Source organism: Hyla sarda, chromosome 6 (genome assembly GCF_029499605.1).
Source record: "Hyla sarda isolate aHylSar1 chromosome 6, aHylSar1.hap1, whole genome shotgun sequence".
Lineage (NCBI taxonomy): Eukaryota > Metazoa > Chordata > Amphibia > Anura > Hylidae > Hyla > Hyla sarda.
The window spans coordinates 252,635,337-252,654,811 of record NC_079194.1 but is presented as its reverse complement, the minus strand read 5'-3'; the positions used below and the strand labels follow the sequence as shown (position 1 = coordinate 252,654,811).

Genomic DNA, 19,475 nt, shown 5'->3' with positions numbered 1-19,475 from the left:
TGGACCTCCAGATGTTGCAAAACATCCACTCCTAGAATGGTCCGAACACGCACGGAGTTGTAATTTGGCAACAGCTGAAGGTCCACAGTTTGTAGAGCGCTAATCCAGCAGATACAGAGCAGGTCCTGGTCAGGCGGTCACTGCTGTTGTGTGTGGAGATCTCTGCTCCTAGGAGTGTTATCAGTATGTGACCTCAGTAGTAAGGTTATTACAGGAGAAGGTTTGTTACAGTGTGTTATCAGTATGTGACCTCAGTAGTAAGGTTATTACAGGAGGAGGTTTGTTACAGTGTGTTATCAGTATGTGACCTCAGTAGTAAGATTATTACAGGAGGAGGTTTGTTACAGTGTGTTATCAGTATGTGACCTCAGTAGTAAGGTTATTACAGGAGAAGGTTTGTTACAGTGTGTTATCAGTATGTGACCTCAGTAGTAAGGTTATTACAGGAGGAGGTTTGTTACAGTGTGTTATCAGTATATGACCTCAGTAGTAAGGTTATTACAGGAGAAGGTTTGTTACAGTGTGTTACCAGTATGTGACCTCAGTAGTAAGGTTATTACAGGAGGAGGAGGTTTGTTACAGTGTGTTATCAGTATGTGACCTCAGTAGTAAGGTTATTACAGGAGAAGGTTTGTTACAGTGTGTTATCAGTATGTGACCTCAGTAGTAAGATTATTACAGGAGGAGGTGTGTTACAGTGTGTTATCAGTATGTGACCTCAGTAGTAAGGTTATTACAGGAGAAGGTTTGTTACAGTGTGTTATCAGTATGTGACCTCAGTAGTAAGGTTATTACAGGAGAAGGTTTGTTACAGTGTGTTATCAGTATGTGACCTCAGTAGTAAGGTTATTACAGGAAAAGGAGGAGGTTTGTTACAGTGTGTTATCAGTATGTGACCTCAGTAGTAAGGTTATTACAGGACAAGGTTTGTTACAGTGTGTTATCAGTATGTGACCTCAGTAGTAAGGTTATTACAGGAGGAGGAGGTTTGTTACAGTGTGTTATCAGTATGTGACCTCAGTAATAAGGTTATTACAGGAGGAGGAGGTTTGTTACAGTGTGTTATCAGTATGTGACCTCAGTAGTAAGGTTATTACAGGAGAAGGTTTGTTACAGTGTGTTATCAGTATGTGACCTCAGTAGTAAGATTATTACAGGAGGAGGTGTGTTACAGTGTGTTATCAGTATGTGACCTCAGTAGTAAGGTTATTACAGGAGAAGGTTTGTTACAGTGTGTTATCAGTATGTGACCTCAGTAGTAAGGTTATTACAGGAGAAGGTTTGTTACAGTGTGTTATCAGTATGTGACCTCAGTAGTAAGGTTATTACAGGAAAAGGAGGAGGTTTGTTACAGTGTGTTATCAGTATGTGACCTCAGTAGTAAGGTTATTACAGGAGAAGGTTTGTTACAGTGTGTTATCAGTATGTGACCTCAGTAGTAAGGTTATTACAGGAGAAGGTTTGTTACAGTGTGTTATCAGTATGTGACCTCAGTAGTAAGGTTATTACAGGAAAAGGAGGAGGTTTGTTACAGTGTGTTATCAGTATGTGACCTCAGTAGTAAGGTTATTACAGGACAAGGTTTGTTACAGTGTGTTATCAGTATGTGACCTCAGTAGTAAGGTTATTACAGGAGGAGGAGGTTTGTTACAGTGTGTTATCAGTATGTGACCTCAGTAATAAGGTTATTACAGGAGGAGGAGGTTTGTTACAGTGTGTTATCAGTATGTGACCTCAGTAGTAAGGTTATTACAGGAGAAGGTTTGTTACAGTGTGTTATCAGTATGTGACCTCAGTAGTAAGATTATTACAGGAGGAGGTGTGTTACAGTGTGTTATCAGTATGTGACCTCAGTAGTAAGGTTATTACAGGAGAAGGTTTGTTACAGTGTGTTATCAGTATGTGACCTCAGTAGTAAGGTTATTACAGGAGAAGGTTTGTTACAGTGTGTTATCAGTATGTGACCTCAGTAGTAAGGTTATTACAGGAAAAGGAGGAGGTTTGTTACAGTGTGTTATCAGTATGTGACCTCAGTAGTAAGGTTATTACAGGAGAAGGTTTGTTACAGTGTGTTATCAGTATGTGACCTCAGTAGTAAGGTTATTACAGGAGAAGGTTTGTTACAGTGTGTTATCAGTATGTGACCTCAGTAGTAAGGTTATTACAGGAAAAGGAGGAGGTTTGTTACAGTGTGTTATCAGTATGTGACCTCAGTAGTAAGGTTATTACAGGAGAAGGTTTGTTACAGTGTGTTATCAGTATGTGACCTCAGTAGTAAGGTTATTACAGGAGGAGGAGGTTTGTTACAGTGTGTTATCAGTATGTGACCTCAGTAATAAGGTTATTACAGGAGGAGGAGGTTTGTTACAGTGTGTTATCAGTATGTGACCTCAGTAGTGAGGTTATTACAGGAGGAGGAGGTTTGTTACAGTGTGTTATCAGTATGTGACCTCAGTAGTAAGGTTATTACAGGAAAAGGAGGAGGTTTGTTACAGTGTGTTATCAGTATGTGACCTCAGTAGTAAGGTTATTACAGGAGGAGGAGGTTTGTTACAGTGTGTTATCAGTATGTGACCTCAGTAATAAGGTTATTACAGGAGGAGGAGGTTTGTTACAGTGTGTTATCAGTATGTGACCTCAGTAATAAGGTTATTACAGGAGGAGGAGTTTTGTTACAGTGTGTTATCAGTATGTGACCTCAGTAATAAGGTTATTACAGGAGGAGGAGGTTTGTTACAGTGTTTTATCAGTATGTGACCTCAGTAGTAAGGTTATTACAGAAGGAGGAGGTTTGTTACAGTGTGTTATCAGTATGTGACCTCAGTAATAAGGTTATTACAGGAGGAGGAGGTTTGTTACAGTGTGTTATCAGTATGTGACCTCAGTAATAAGGTTATTACAGGAGGAGGAGGTTTGTTACAGTGTGTTATCAGTATGTGACCTCAGTAATAAGGTTATTACAGGAGGAGGTTTGTTACAGTGTGTTATCAGTATATGACCTCAGTAGTAAGGTTATTACAGGAGGAGGAGGAGGTTTGTTACAGTGTGTCATCAGTATGTGACCTCAGTAGTAAGATTATTACAGGAGGAGGTTTGTTACAGTGTGTCATCAGTATGTGACCTCAGTAGTAAGATTATTACAGGAGGAGGTTTGTTACAGTGTGTCATCAGTATGTGACCTCAGTAGTAAGGTTATTACATGAGGAGGAGGTTTGTTACAGTGTGTTATCAGTATGTGACCTCAGTAGAAAGGTTATTACATTAGGAGGAGGTTTGTTACAGTGTGTTATCAGTATGTGACCTCAGTAGTAAGGTTATTGCAGGAGGAGGAGGAGGTTTGTTACAGTGTGTTATCAGTATGTGACCTCAGTAGTAAGGTTATTACAGGAAAAGGAGGTTTGTTACAGTGTGTTATCAGTATGTGACCTCAGTAATAAGGTTATTACAGGAGGAGGTTTGTTACAGTGTGTTATCAGTATATGACCTCAGTAGTAAGGTTATTACAGGAGGAGGAGGAGGTTTGTTACAGTGTGTCATCAGTATGTGACCTCAGTAGTAAGATTATTACAGGAGGAGGTTTGTTACAGTGTGTCATCAGTATGTGACCTCAGTAGTAAGATTATTACAGGAGGAGGTTTGTTACAGTGTGTCATCAGTATGTGACCTCAGTAGTAAGGTTATTACATGAGGAGGAGGTTTGTTACAGTGTGTTATCAGTATGTGACCTCAGTAGTAAGGTTATTGCAGGAGGAGGAGGAGGTTTGTTACAGTGTGTTATCAGTATGTGACCTCAGTAGTAAGGTTATTACAGGAAAAGGAGGTTTGTTACAGTGTGTTATCAGTATGTGACCTCAGTAGTGAGGTTATTACAGGAGGAGGAGGTTTGTTACAGTGTGTTATCAGTATGTGACCTCAGTAGTAAGGTTATTACAGGAGAAGGTTTGTTACAGTGTGTTATCAGTATGTGACCTCAGTAGTAAGGTTATTACAGGAGGAGGTTTGTTACAGTGTGTCATCAGTATGTGACCTCAGTAGTAAGGTTGTTACATGAGGTTTTTGTTACAGTGTGTTATCAGTATGTGACCTCAGTAACCTCCTCCACTTGAAATAACCTTACTACTGAGGTCACATACTGATAACACACTGTAACAAACCTCCTCCTGTAATAACCTTACTACTGAGGTCACATACTGATAACACACTGTAACAAACCTCCTCCTCATGTATTAAATAATGGTGCACTGTGTAGAAACGGAAGCCCCCAAAATTTACAAAATTAAATTTTTTCTTAAATTTTGACGCACAATTAAGTTTTTTTTTCCGTTTCGCCGTGGATTTTTTGGTAACATGATTAATGTCACTGCAAAGTGATTGGTGGAGCAAAAAAATAAGCCATCATATGGAATTTTATGTGCAAAATTGAAAGCGTTATGATTTTTAGAAGGTGATGAGGAAAAAAGGAAAATGCAAAAACGGAAGAGGTTCTTAAGGGGTTAAATCTTAAAGCCACGTGCCCTAGGGGACAGAGACTCACGCCGAAGCAGAAAGGTGAGGGCAGGAAAAGCACCAGGTGAGTGACGGAAATTTGCTATCGGAAATTGTTCCTGCTCTAGACAGTTCCGGACACGTACAGAGGTGTCAGCAGAGAGCACCGTGGACAGACAGAAAAGAAATTAAAAAAAGAAATGATTATACAGCAGCTGAGAAGTACTAGAAGGATTAAGATTTTTAAATAGAAGTAATTTAAAAAATCTGTTTAACTTTCTGGCAAAAGTTGATTAAAAAAAATGTTTTCTACCGGAGTACACCTTTAAAGTCATAAGGGCCTAGTTACTCTGAAAGGCCAGCCAAACCTACACACATGCTTTTGCAGCCTAATACAGTTGTAAGCGTAGTGGAGCATATTGTCCTCCTCTCCTAAGTGTAACCTTTACGTACACCTAGGTGGTGTACGATTTTGTTGCTGTTAAAATCTTGAGGGCCTATTTACTATATTTACTATAAGGACCCTCAAGGAGGGGCATCTGGGGAGGACCATGCATGTTTGGGCCTTTGTTCTGTTATTGCTTTTTTGCTATTTTCTTTTTCACTTTCACCTCTCTTTAGTTACCCCTGTTAACTTGCTTTTGTTCTACTGTTCCATTGAAGGAAGAATCTATGGTTACTTACGCCATACATTATTATAGAATTTTTTCTATGATTAATATGTTTAAAGAGGGCCTTTTGATGATTAACCGTAATTACTGACATAACTATTACTAGTAGTAGAGGTACAGTAGTAAATGTTCATATCTGAGATTTTACCCTGCTGGCTTAAATTTGTTTGGAAATGTATCTGTGACCTTCAAGACCATCAGATTCTTTGGTAACTCTTAGCTCTTTTACTACTATTATTATTATTTTATCTTACTTCTCATTACTTTTCCTTTGTTATTGTTTTCTTTTGGAAAATGTTGAAAACAAATAAATAAACAGTTATAAAAAAAAAAGGGCCTATTTACTCTGAAAGGCCAGCCAAAACTACACACCTGCTTTTATAGCCTAATACAGTTGTAAGCGTAGTGGAGCGTATTGTACTCTCATAAGTGTAACATGTACGCACTCAGCTGGTGTATAAGTATGTCAGGCAGAGAAGTGCCAGGACGTGCACAGAGGAGTGGCAGAAGCCTGAATTCCTCAGGCGCAGGCAGAGGTCACGGCAGACTAGGGGCGCATGGCAGCAGGAGTTGCAGCGAGAGGCCTGAGCTCCTGGTTTCAGCTAGCGGTTGTGTCTTGACCATCAACCCATCTGCCATCATTGATTGGTTAACTCAGTCATCCACTTCATCCTAAGTGACATCTGACATCCCCAGTCAACAGTCGGTGGGTTCCTCAGGCACAACCCTCAGTTGGCAAGATTCGGGAGCAGGCCCTGTCCTCCAGTTGCCTCTGTCCTATGCTGTTCCCTCCTCCACAGAAGTATTGTATGCTGTGGGTTCTGCTCCACTATTTAACTATGACAATCTACTAGAGGACAGTCAGCAGCTACTGCCCAGCCAAGAATTGGAGAAGACATTTTCCGCTTCCTCCACTAGGCAGGCAAGTAGTGATGAGGAGAGTGGCATGGGAGGTGGTGTTGTGAGCATTCAGGCTCCTGAAGCAGACACCATTGAGGAGCTTGAGGAGGATATCAGTGACGTGCAGACACAACTCGATGATGAAGAAGCCGATCGCACTTGGGAGTCGGGTGCATAAGGGGCTTCATCATCAGGATTAGAGGGTGGCAGGTTGCCTGTGAGGCAGCAGTTGGGCTAGCAAGGTGGTAGCATGGTTGGCAGTCAGCATGGTGGCAGCAGTGGGAAGTCTGGAGCCAAACGTGCCCGGGGTAGACCACCTGCTTTGTGGTGGTAGTGGGACAGGGGTTCCTGGAGTCGGTGGCAGTAGCAGTCAGTCAGTGCGGACTGTTGGGAGGAGGGGGGGGATCAGCTACTCGGCGGTGTGGCAGTTTTTCATCAAGCATCCGGAGGATGTTAACATTGCCACATGCAAGATGTATCGGCAGAAGGTGAAGCGTGGGCAGGGTCCCAATGTTGGCACCACGGTCCTTCATCAACATAAAGCACCATGGTCCTGCATCACTATAAAGCAGCCTGGGAGAACCGTGGCTCCGATGTGGTGGACCAGCCTGCTGCATCACCCAGTGGCACGCTGCTCCCTGTTTCAGCCAGCTCAGTCGAAGGGAGCTGTGTGTCATACCCATCTTCTCTAGGTCCAAATACTCCTCATCTTACTTTATGTCAGTCATTCTGGCAGCAATCCGTCAGCAAAGCAATGTCCAAGAGACAGCAGTATGTGCTCACTCATCCAATAGTGCAGAAGCTGAATGTGCTCCTGTCCAAGTTGCTGGTGCTGCAGTCCCTCCCTTTTCAAGTGGTGGACTCCACACCTTTCGGAGAACTGATGGCTTGTGCCGAGGTGGAGAGTCCCAAGCCGTCATTTCTTTTCTAAAAAGTCAGGGACAATACATGTCCTTTACGGCCCACTGGGTTAATGTGGTTCCTGCACGGCCACACCAGCAACTTTGCCAGGTCACGCTACTTCCGCTTCCACACTCTCACGCCCTTGGCCTTCCGACAATGTCTACCTCCTCATCCTCCGCCATGTCCTCGGCCTCCACTGCACAGACAAGTCTCAGTGCCCCTCCAGCATACCATGTGTGCAGGGCACGGCGGTGTCACGCTCATCTTCACCTGGTTTGCCTTGGCAAACTGAGTCACACAGGGGAGGAACTGCTGAAAGTGATTCGTCAAGAAATCGAATCATGGCTTTCTCCACGACAACTGGAAATGGGAACCATGGTGACCGACAACTGGAAGAACATCTTGTCTGCGCTGCGTCAAGGAAGGCTGAGCCATGCGCCCTGCATGGCACACATGTTAAATCTGGTTGTCAAGCGTTTCCTAAAGTCTTCCACCCAATTGCAAGACATCCTAAGAATGGCAAAGAAACTTTGAGTGCACTTCAGCCACCCGTACATCGCAAAGCACACCCTCCTTGAGCTGCAGCATCAGAACGGCATCCCCCAACATAGTCTGATATGCAACGTTTCAACCCACTGGAATTCCACCCTCCATATGTCTGACCGATTATACGAACACAGAAAGACCATCAACGATTTCTTGATGATCCAAGTGGATAGGGGTACTTCCCATGCAACTTCTATGTCTACCAATCACCTAAACCACCAAGTATTGATGTAATGCAAAAACATCAGAAAGTTGGAAGGGAACAACGTATGGTCCATTGTAACAGGCGGGGTAAAAACTTCCCCTGTAAGGCCCTACTCTCGCCCTATTAATTCCCTTCTTGGCAACTGTTACTCGCCCTTAAAAGGGCAGCCCCACATAGGAACCTCTCACTATTTACAACTAAAAAGCCTGGGAAATGGCAGGTTTATAAGTAGGAGAATAAATAATTTATATTTTATATAAATATGAATAAAAATGTAAATAAATATATATAGATAGATAGGTAAAATTTAAAAGCTAATTAAAATGACCACTAGAATAAGACTATTTAAATATGGCAGGGAGAGTGAGGGCAGAAGTGTAATGATAAAAGATAGACACTGGATGGCAGGAGAATACTGTGAGGTAAAATGACAGAACGCAAGAAAGCCACCTGACAGACTAAAGGAGCGACGTGTCTGAGGGGAGAAAAGGGAAGCTGATAACCAGCTGGCAGGTCTCCCAAGATGTCAGTGAAAAGAACTGCGTCACATGAGACCAGAGCAGAGCGTGCCTGTGGAAAAACGGTAACAAGACCGCTGGATAATATATAGTCAGAATAGGACAAAGATAGGTAAGAGAAAAAAAGTTAAAGCCTATACATAGGTATAGAACAAGAGAAAACAGGGAGACAATTGTATTTGGAATAATTGTAGTATACACTGCTCAAAAAAAATAAAGGGAACACTAAGATAACACATCCTAGATCTAAATGAATGAACTAATTGTATGAAATACTTTCATCTTTACATAGTTGAATGTGCTGACAACAAAATCACACACAAATTATCAATGGAGATCAAATTTATCAACCCATGGAGGTCTGGATATGGAGTCACACTCAAAATCAAAGTGGAAAACCACACTACACGCTGATCCATCTTTGATGTAATGTCCTTTAAAACAAGTCAAAATGAGGCTCAGTAGTGTGTGTGTGGCCTCCACATGCCCGTATGACCTCCTTACAATGCCTGGGCATGCTTTGGATAGTCTCCTGAGGTATGTCCTCCCAGACCTAGACTAAAGCATCCACCCAACTCCTGGACAGTCTGTGGTGCAACATGGCGTTGGTGGATGGAGCGAGACATGATGTCCCAGATGTACTCAATCAAATTCTGATCTGGGGAACAGGCGGCCAGTCCATAGCATCAATGCCTTCCTCTTGTAGGAACTGCTGTCAAACTCCAGCCACATGAGGTCTAGCATTTTCTTGTATTAGGAGGAACCCAGGGCCAACTGCACCAGCATATGGTCTCACAAGGGGTCTGAGGATCTAATCTCGGTACCTAATGGCAGTCAGGCTACCTCTGGCAAGCACATGGAGGGATGTGCGGCCCTCCAAAGAAATGCCACCCCATACCATTACGGACCCACCTCCAAACTGATCATGCTGGAGGATGTTGCAGGCAGCAGAACGTTCTCCACGGCGTCTTCAGACTCTGTCACGTCTGTCCCATGTGCTCAGTGTGAACCTGCTTTCATCTGTGACGAGCACAGGGCGGCAGTGGCGAATTTGCCAATCTTATTGTTCTCTGGCAAATGCCAAACGTCCTGCACTGTGTTGGGCTGTAAGCACAACCCCCACCTTTGGACATTGGGCCCTCATACCCCCCACCGTTTTAGTGGACACATGCACATTTGGAGGTCATTTTGCAGGGCTCTGGCTGTGCTCCTCCTGCTCCTCCCAGCACAAAGATGGAGGTAGCAGTCCTGCTGCTGGGTTGTTGCCCTCCTACGGCCTCCTCTACGTCTCCTGATGTACTGGCCTGTCTCCTGGTAGCGCCTCCATACTCTGGACACTACGCCGACAGACACATCAAACCTTCTTGCCACAGCTCGCATTGTTGTGCCATCCTGGATGAGCTGCACTACCTGCACATGTTGTTTAAGTGCTCCCTTTATTTTTTTGAGCAGTGTATAAATGAAGATAGGAAAAATAAAGGGGAAAAATTATGAAAATAATGGGGGAGATTTATTAAAACCTGTCCAGAGGAAAAGTTTCTGAGTTGCCCATAGCAACCAATCAGATCTCTTCTTTCATTTTTGAAAAGGCCTCTGAAAAGTGAAAGAAGCGATCTGATTTGTTGCTATGGGCAACTCAGCAACTTTTCCTCTGGACTGGTTTTGATAAATCTCCCCAATGATATATAAAATATTATATGTAGGAATGAAATAGAAACACAGAAAAAAGGGGAAAATGGCTAAATATATAATTATGAAAACATAATAGCAATATGCACTCATCTCATCTGCAGAGCAGCAAAGAAAGAGGCAGAGTCTACTCTTACTGCCACCTATGCCACCTGGGCTGCATCATAATTGGCTGTTAACGGATAAGCAGAATGTTTGGTTACACCTGTATACCTGTATATTGTATAAAGTTTTTTCTCTGTTCTATTGTATTAAATATTTTGCTGCTGAGCAAGTAAAGAGTGGTTTTATTGCATAATGCGAATGCCTCCTGTCTTGATATAAAGTTACATTTTTTCACACTGATATGCTGGTGTAGCCCCAGACTTTTCCTTTTCATAAGGGGTAAAGGGAGAAAAAGCGCCCCAAAACACAATTTTTCCCGACTACGGAAATTCACATTATGTGTTGCCTTGAAATACGACAGGGCTCCAGAGTGAGAGAGCGCCATGCGCATTTGAGGCCTGAATTAGGGATTTGCATAGGGGCGGACCCGAATGCAAGCATGGCGCTTGCCTTCTTCACCAAAAATACTGGGAGTTGTTGTTTTGCAACAGCTGCAAGCTCTGTTTTGGAAACAGTGCCGTAAAAGCAGTTTTTTTTTTTGAGGGGGGGGGGTTTAACTGTGTAAGGGTGTATATATGTAGTGTTTTACTCTTTATTTTGTGTTGGTGTAGTGTAGTGTTTTTAGGGTTTTTAGGAGGTTTCCGCTACGAATTTGAGCTGTGGGGGAAAATTTGCCGCATCTTAACCCCTTGGGGACGGAGCCCATTATGACCCTAAGGATGAGAGCATTTTTTGCAAATCTGACCACTGTCACTTTAAGCATTAATAACTCTGGGATGCTTTTACTTATAAGTTTGATTCCGGGATTGTTTTTTCGTGACATATTCTACTTTATGGTAGTGGTAAATCTTTGGTAAATTTTGCACTTTCCTAACTTTGAAGCTCACTGCTTGTAAGGAAAATAGACATTCCAAATAAATTATATATTGATTCACATATACAATATGTCTACTTTATATTTGCATCATAAAGTTGACATGTTTTTACTTTTGGAAGACACCAGAGGGCTTCAAAGTTCAGCAGCAATTTTCCACAAATTTTTCATAATAGGAATTTTTCAGGGACCAGTTCAGTTTTGAAGTGTATTTGAAGGGCCTTCATATTAGAAATACCCCATAAATGACCCAATTATAAAAACTGCACCCCTCAAAGTATCCAAAATGACACTCAGTAAGTGTGTTAACCCTTTTGGTGTTTCACAGGAATAGCAGCAAAGTGAAGGAGAAAATTCAAAATCTTCATTTTTTACACTCGCATTTTTACAAGTGGTAATAGGAGAAAAATCCCCCCAAAATTTGTAACCCAATTTCTCTCGAGTAAGAAAATACCTCATATGTGTATGTCAAGTGTTTGGCGGGCGCAGTAGAGGGTTCAGAAGGGAAGGAGCGACAATGGGATTTTGGAAAGTGAATTTTGCTGAAATGGTTTTTGGGGGGCATGTTACATTTAGAAAGCCCCTATGGTGCCAGAACAGCAGGAACCCCCACATGGCATACCATTTTGGAAACTACACCCCTCAAGGCACGTAAAAAGTGGTCCAGTTAGCCTTAACACCCCACAGGTGTTTGACAACTTTTCGTTAAAATCGCATGTGTAAATGAAAAAAAAAATGTTTTCACTAAAGTGCAGTTTTTTCCCCAAATTTACAATTTTTACAAAGGGTAATGGGAGAAAATGCCCCCCCAAAATGTGTAACCCCATCACTTCTGAGTATGGAAATACCCCAGGTTAGGACGTAAAATGCTCTGTGGGCGAACTACAATGCTCAGAAGAGAAGGAGCGCCATTGAGCTTTTGGAAAGAGAATTCGTTTTGGAATGGTAGTCAGGGGCCATGTGCATTTACAAAGCCCCTCGTGGTGCCAGAACAGTGGACCCCCCCCCACATGTGACCCCATTTTGGAAACTACACCCCTCACAGAATTGAATAAGGGGTGCAGTGAGTATTTACACCCCACTGGCGTTTGACAGATCTTTGGAACAGTGGGCTGTGCAAATGAAAAATTACATTTTTCATTTACACGGACCACTGTTCCAAAAATCTGTCAGACACCTGTGAGGCGTAAATGTTCACTGCACCCCTTATTACCTTACATGAGGGGTGTAGTTTCCAAAATGGGGTTACATGTGGGGGGGTCCATTGTTCTGGCACTATGGGGGCTTTGTAAACACACGTGGCCTTCAATTCCGGACAAATTTTCTATTCAAAATCCCAATGGCGCTCCTTGACTTCTGAGCATTGTAGTTCGCCCACAGAGCACTTTACATCCACATATGGGGTATTTTCTTACTCAGAAGAAATGGGGTTACTAATTTTGGGGGGCTTTTTCCTATTTTCCCTTGTGAACATGAAAAATTAAGGGTAACACCAGCATTTTAGTGAAAAATTTTTTTTTTTCATTTTCCCATCCAATTTTAATGAAAATTCGTCAAACACTTGTGGGGTGTTAAGGCGTACTATACCCCTTGTCATGTTCCGTGAGGGGTGTAGTTTCCAAAATGGGATCACATGTGGGTATTTCTTTTTTTGTGTTTATCTCAGAACCGCTGTAAAATCAGCCACCCCTGTGCAAATCACCAATTTAGGCCTCAAATGTACATGGTGCGCTCTCAATCCTGAGCCTTGTTATGTGTCCGCAGAGCATTTTACGCCCACATATGGGGTATTTCCGTACTCAGGAGAAATTGTGTTACAAATTTTGGGGGTCTTTTTTTCCTTTTACCGCTTATGAAAATAAAAAGTATGGGACAACACCAGCATGTTAGTGTAAAACATTTTAATTTTTTTTTACACTAACAGGCTGGTGTAACCCCCAACTTTTCCTTTTCATAAGGGGTAAAAGGAGAAAAAGCCCCCCAAAATTTGTAGTGCAATTTCTCCCGAGTACGGAAATACCCCATATGTGGCCCTAAACTGTTTCCTTGAAATACGACAGGGCTCCGAAATGAGAGGGCGCCATGCGAATTTGAGGACTAAATTAGGGATTGCATAGGGGTGGACATAGGGGTATTCTACGCCAGTGATTCCCAAAAAGGGTGCCTCCAGCTGTTGCTAAATTCCCAGCATGCCTGGACAGTCAGTGGCTGTCCAGAAATGCTGGGAGTTGTTGTTTTGCAACAGCTGGAGTCTCCGTTTTGGAAACACTGCCATACGATACGTTTTTCATTTTTATTGGGGGGGGGGGGGGGGCAGTGTAAGGGGGTGTATATGTAGTGTTTTACCCTTTATTTTGAGTTAGTGTAGTGTTTTTAGGGTACATTCGCACTGGGGTGTTACGGTGAGTTTCCCGCTAGGAGTTTGCGCTGCAGCCCAAACTTGAAGCAGGAAACTTACTGTAAACCTGCCCGTGTGAATGTACCCTGTACGTTCACATGGGGGGGGGCATACCTCCAGCTGTTTCAAAACTACAACTCCCAGCATGTACTGACAGACCGTGCTTGCTGGGAGTTGTACTTTTGCAACAGCTGGAGGCACACTGGTTGAAAAACCTTCAGTTAGGTTCTGTTACCTAACTCAGTATTTTCCAACCAGTGTTCCTCCAGCTGTTGCAAAACTACAGCAACAGCTGGAGGTACTTAATTACAACTCCCAGCATGCTGAGACAGCTGTTTGCTGTTTGGGCATGCTGGGATTTGTAGTTTTGCAACATTTGGAGGGCTACAGTTTATAGACCACTGCTCCAAACTGTGACCCTCCAGATGTTGCAAAACTACAAATCCCTGCATGCCCAGACAGCAAACAGCTGTTTGGGCATGCTAGGAGTTGTAGTTTTGCAAGATCTGGAGGGTCACAGTTTGGAGATCACTGTATAATGGTCTCAAACTGTAGCCCTCCAGCTTTTGCAAAGCTACATATTCCAGCATGCCCAAACAGCTGTCTGGGCATGCTGGGAGTTGAAGTTTTGCAACATCTGGAGGGCTACAGGTTAGAGACCACTGTATAATGGTCTCAGACTGTAGCCCTCCAGATGTTGCTAGGCAACTTACCGGCTTCCGTAGGATCCAGGGAGCCGTCCTCTTCTGCCGCACGACATCACGCCCGCCGATCACCATCGCCCGCAGCCTCCGGATTGGTAAGTGGATCTTTGGCGTCGGTCCCCGCCGGTTTCCCCGTCCTGCCCCGCCTATTGTGGGTGGGCAGGACAGGGAATATGAAAGTTAACCCCCCCCACCCCCGATCTGCTATTGGTTGTCGCGTCTAGACCACCAATAGCAGGGATAGGAGGGGTGGCACCCCTGCCACCTCACTCCTATGCCTTCAGGGGGATCGTAGCTGTCTTAGACAACCGCGATCCCCCTTATATTCCGGGTCACCGGGCCACCATAGACCCGTAATGACCCAGAATCTGCGCAAATCTCAAGTCTGAATTCACTTGCGATTTGGCCCGATCGCCGACATGGGGGGGGGGGGGATCTAATGACCCCCCTGGGCATTTGCACGGGGTGCCTGCTGATTGATATCAGCAGTCACCCCGGTCCGGGGACCGAAATTCCCACAGGCATATGGCATACGCCCTTTGTCCCCAACAGGTTAAACTTGCAGCGGAAAACTTACTATAAACCCCCACCTGTGTGAATGTACCCTGTGCGCAAACTTCCAGCTGTTGCAAAACTACAACTCCCAGCATGCATTGACAGACCAGCATGCATTGACAGAGGCACACTGGTTGGGAAACATTGAGTTAGGTAACAGATTAATTGAGTGTTTCCACACCAGTGTGCCTCTAGCTGTTCCAAAACTACAACTCCCAGCAAGCAACATTGCGGCAGCAGTTACATCATAAGTATTTATAATTTTTTTTATATATTGCACAAAATTACTTAATATTTTTTCTGGTAAAATGTTAGATATCACAATGGAAGCCTGACAGGCACCCCTTAAGGATGCAGGGCATATCCATACTCCCCCGTTTCCACGTCCTTAAGGACTCAGGGCATATGGGTATGCCCTACGTTCTTCTGGTCCCCACCGCTCCCTGGGCGGGGACCGGACCGGTATGCCTGCTGATATCGTTCAGCAGGCATCCTGGCATATCGCCTAGGGGGTCCTGAGGTCCCCCCCCATATGGTCTGAATTGACCGGTGATCTGCGGCGATTCCGGGTCATACAGGTCTCCGGTGACCCGTAAAATAAGGGGGACCGGGAGTGTCCAAGACACCCACGATCCCCCTGAAGGGATAGGAGTGAGGTGGCTGGGGTGCCATCCCTCCTATCCATGCTATTGGTTATCAGAAACGACCAACCAATAGCAGATCGGGTGCGGGGGGGGGGGGGTGTTAAAGTTCCGTTCCCCCGTTCTGCCCACCCACAGTAGTGCGGGCAGAACGGGGGGAACCGTCCTGTGACCGGCGCCGGAGGTCACTTACCATCGGCGGAGGAGATGATCGGCGGGCGGCGATGACATGCGGCTGGCTCCCTGGTGCAGACTACGGAAGCCGGTGAGTTGCCTAGCAACATCTGGAGGGCTACAGTTTGAGACCACTATACAGTGGTCTCTAAACTGTAATCCTCCAGATGTTGCAAAACTACAACTATCAGCATGCCCAGACAGCTGTTTGTGAATGCTGGGATTTGTAGTTTTGCAACAGCTGGAGGCACACTGGTTGGAAAATACTGAGTAAGATAACAGAAATTAACTGAAGGATTTTCCAACCAGTGTGCCTCCAGCTGTTGCAAAAGTACAACTCCCAGCCTGCACGGTCTGTCGGTGCATGTTGGGAGTTGTAATTTTGTAACAGCTGGAGGTTCCCCCCCATGTGAATGTACAGGGTACATTCACACAGGGGGGTTTACACTGAGTTTCCTGCTTCAAGTTTGAGCTGCGGCAAGTTTTCCGCCGCAGCGCAAACTTCTAGCGGGAAACTCACCTTAAACCCGCCCGTGTGAATGTAACCTAAAACACTACACTAACACATAATAAAGGGTAAAACACTACATATACACCCCCCCTACACTGTCCCCCCATTAAAAATGAAAAACGTATCGTATGGCAGTGTTTCCAAAACAGAGCCTCCAGTTGTTGCAAAACAACAACTCCCAGCATTTCCGGACAGCCACTAACTGTCCAGGCATGCTGGATGTTTAGCAACAGCTGGAGGAACCCTGTTTGGGAATCACTGGCGTAGAATACCCCTATGTCCACCCCTATGCAATCCCTAATGTAGTCCTCAAATGCGCATGGCGCTCTTTCACTTCGGAGCCCTGTCGTATTTCAAGGAAACAGTTTAGGGCCACATATGGGGTATTTCCGTACTCAGGATAAATTGCATTACAAATTTTGGGGGGCTTTTTCTCCTTTTACCCCTTAAGATAAGGAAAAGTTGGGGTCTACACCAGCCTGTTAGTGTAAAAAAATTTTTAATTTTGCGTTGCCCCATACTTTTTATTTTCTTGAGAGGTAAAAGGAAAAAAAGACCCCCAAAATTTGTAACATAATTTCTCCTGAGTACGGAAATACCCCATATGTGTATGTAAAAGGAGTGAGAGCGCACCATGTACATTTGAGGCCTAAATTGGTGATTTGCACAGGGGTGGCTGATTTTACAGTGGTTCTAACATAAACGCAAAAAAATAAATACCCACATGTGACCCCATTTTGGAAACTACACCCCTCACGGAATGTAACAAGGGGTATAGTGAGCCGAAACACCCCACAGGTGTTTGACGAATTTTCGTTAAAGTTGGATGGAAAAACGGAAAAAAAAATTTTCAACTAAAATGCTGGTATTACCCTACATTTTTCATTTTCACAAGGGAAAATAGGAAAAAAGGGCCCCAAAATTTGTAACCCCATTTCTTCTGAGTTAAAACATAATATATGGATGTAAAGTGCTCTGCAGGCGCACTACAATGCTCAGATGAGAGGGAGTGCCATTGGGCTTTGGCGAGAAAATTTGCCCGGAATTGAAGGCCACGTGTGTTTACAAAGCCCCCATAGTGCCAGAACAATGGACCCCCCACACATGTTACCCCATTTTGGAAACTACACCCCTCACGGAATGTTATAAGGGGTACAGTGAGCATTTACGCCACACTGGTGCTCAGCCCACTGTTAGAAAGACCTGTCAAATGCCAGTGGGGTGTAAATACTCACTGCACCCCTTATTAAATTCTATGAGGGGTGTTGTTTCTAAAATGGGGTCACATGTGGGGGGTCCACTGTTCTAGCACCACGGGGGGCTTTGTAAATGCACAAGGCCCCCGACTTCTATTCCAACCAAATTCTCTCTCCAAAAGCTCAATGGCGCTCCTTTCCTTCTGAGCATTATAGTGCACCAGCAGAGCACTTGCTGTCCACACATGGTGTATTTCCATACTCAGAAGAAATGGGGTAAAAAAATTTAATTTGGGGAAAAACCAGCATTTTAGTGACATTTATTTTTTTTCATTTACACATCCAACTTTAATGAAAAGTCGTCAAACACCTGTGGGGTGTTAAGGCTCACTGTACCCCTTGTTACGTTTCTGGAGGGGTGTAGTTTCCAAAATAGTATGCCATGTGTTTTTTTTTTTTTGCTGTTCTGGCACCATAGGGGCTTCCTAAATGGGACATGCCCCCCAAAAACCATTTGAGAAAAATTTGCTTTCCAAAAGCCAAATGTGACTCCTTCTCCTCTGAGCATTGTAGTGTGCCAGCAGAGCACTTGGCGTCCACACATGGGGTATTTCCATACTCAGAAGAGATGGGGTTACACATTTTGGGGGACATTTTCTCCTATTACTCCTTGTAAAAATATAAAATTTTGAGAAAAAACTGCATTTTATTGAAAAAAAAATCATTTACACATCTTGTGTAAAAAATGTGCAAAAAATCGTCAAACACCTGTGGGGTGTTAAGGCTCAGCGGACCCCTTGTTACATTCCCTGAGGGGTGTAGTTTCCAATATAGTATTCCATGTGTTTTTTTTTCTGTTCTGGCACCATAGGGGCTTCCTAAATGTGACATGCCCCCCAAAAACCATTTCAGAAAAACTCACTCTCCAAAATCCCATTGTCGCTCCTTCCTTTCTGAGCCCTCTAGTGCACCTACAGAACACTTTCCATACACATATGAGGTATTTCCTTACTAAAGAGAAATTGGATTACAAATATTAGGAAGATTTCTCTCACTTTACCCCTTGTAAAAATTCAAAAACTGGGTCCATAAGAACATGCGAGTGTAAAAAATGAAGATTTTGAATTTTTTCCTTCACTTTGCTGCTATTCCTGTGAAACACCTAAAGGGTTTACACACTTACTGAATGTCATTTTGAATACTTTGAAGGGTGCAGTTTTCATAATGGGGTAATTCATGGGGTATTTCTAATATGAAGGCCCCTCAAATCCACTTCAAACCTGAGCTGGTCCCTGAAAAATTCTGATTTTGAAAATTTTGTGAAAAATTGGAAAATTGCTGCTGAACTTTGAAGCCCTTTGATGTCTTCCAAAAGTAAAAACATGTCAACTTTATGATGCAAACATAAAGTAGACATATTGTATATATGAATCAATATATAATTTATTTGGGATATCCACTTTCCTTATAAGCATAGAGTTTAAAATTTAAAAAAAATGCAAAATTTTCAAATTTTTCTAATTTTTCATCTCTTTTTCACCAAGAAATGATGCAAGTATCGACGAAATTTTACCGCTCACATAAAGTAGAATATGTCGCGAAAAAACAATCTCGGAATCAGAATGAAAGGTAAAAGCATCCCAGAGTTATTAATGCTTAAAATGACAGTGGCCAGATGTGCAAATAAGGGCTGAGTCCTTAAAGGGGTACTCCGGTGGTTAATTTTTTGACTATATGACATCTTCTTTGTAAGTTTTGTTTTTTTGCAATATACATGTGTTATATGTTTTGGCAGCATGTGTGCGTTTTTCTTACCTGTTTGTTGGGCAGGAAGTTCTGTAGTTCAGAGGGTTTTCTTTTACTGTTGTCCACAGTTCTGAGTCTGTTGTGGACAAGATGTCACAGCTTTTTTTTTCTCTGTCTGCATGAGAGAAATAAACCACGCCCCCTCATCTCATCCAGCTGAGTACACAGCTCCTCACCTCCCCTCCCCCTGCTCTGTATTCTAAGGAGGCAGATCTGCACAGGAGAATATAAATGTGTTATCTGAAGGGGAGCCGGGCTGGGGATGTATGGACTGCAGGGGAATAAATCTCATACTGGGAATGAGCTCTATATGTGAAGGGGGAGGGGGGGACTCCTGAATGACACATGCTAGGAGTTGTAGTCCCTGTTGTGTGTGTGTATGCTAGTGTTTACAAACGAGTGTGCCTCCAGCTGTTGCTAAACTGCAACTCCCAGCATGCCCTGACAGACTTTGGGCATGCTGGGAGTTGTAGATTTGCAACAGCTGGAGGCACTCTAGTTGGAAAACACTGTTCTAGCCTATTCAGCATACATATCATGTTACACCAGTGTTTCCCAACCAGTGTGCCTCCAGCTGTTGCAAAACTACAACTC

General features: G+C 43.6%; 1 protein-coding gene across 1 annotated transcript in view; it reads right to left on the bottom strand.

Annotated features, from left to right (window-relative positions):
* Positions 1-18,945, bottom strand: part of LOC130276918 (uncharacterized) — a 121,944-nt gene extending 102,999 nt beyond the window's left edge. Inside the window, exon 1 of the mRNA XM_056526926.1 lies at positions 18,891-18,945. The gene's annotated coding sequence lies outside the window, so the exon portion shown is untranslated. The remainder of the gene's footprint in view (positions 1-18,890) is intronic.
* Between the last annotated feature and the right edge of the window lie 530 nt (positions 18,946-19,475).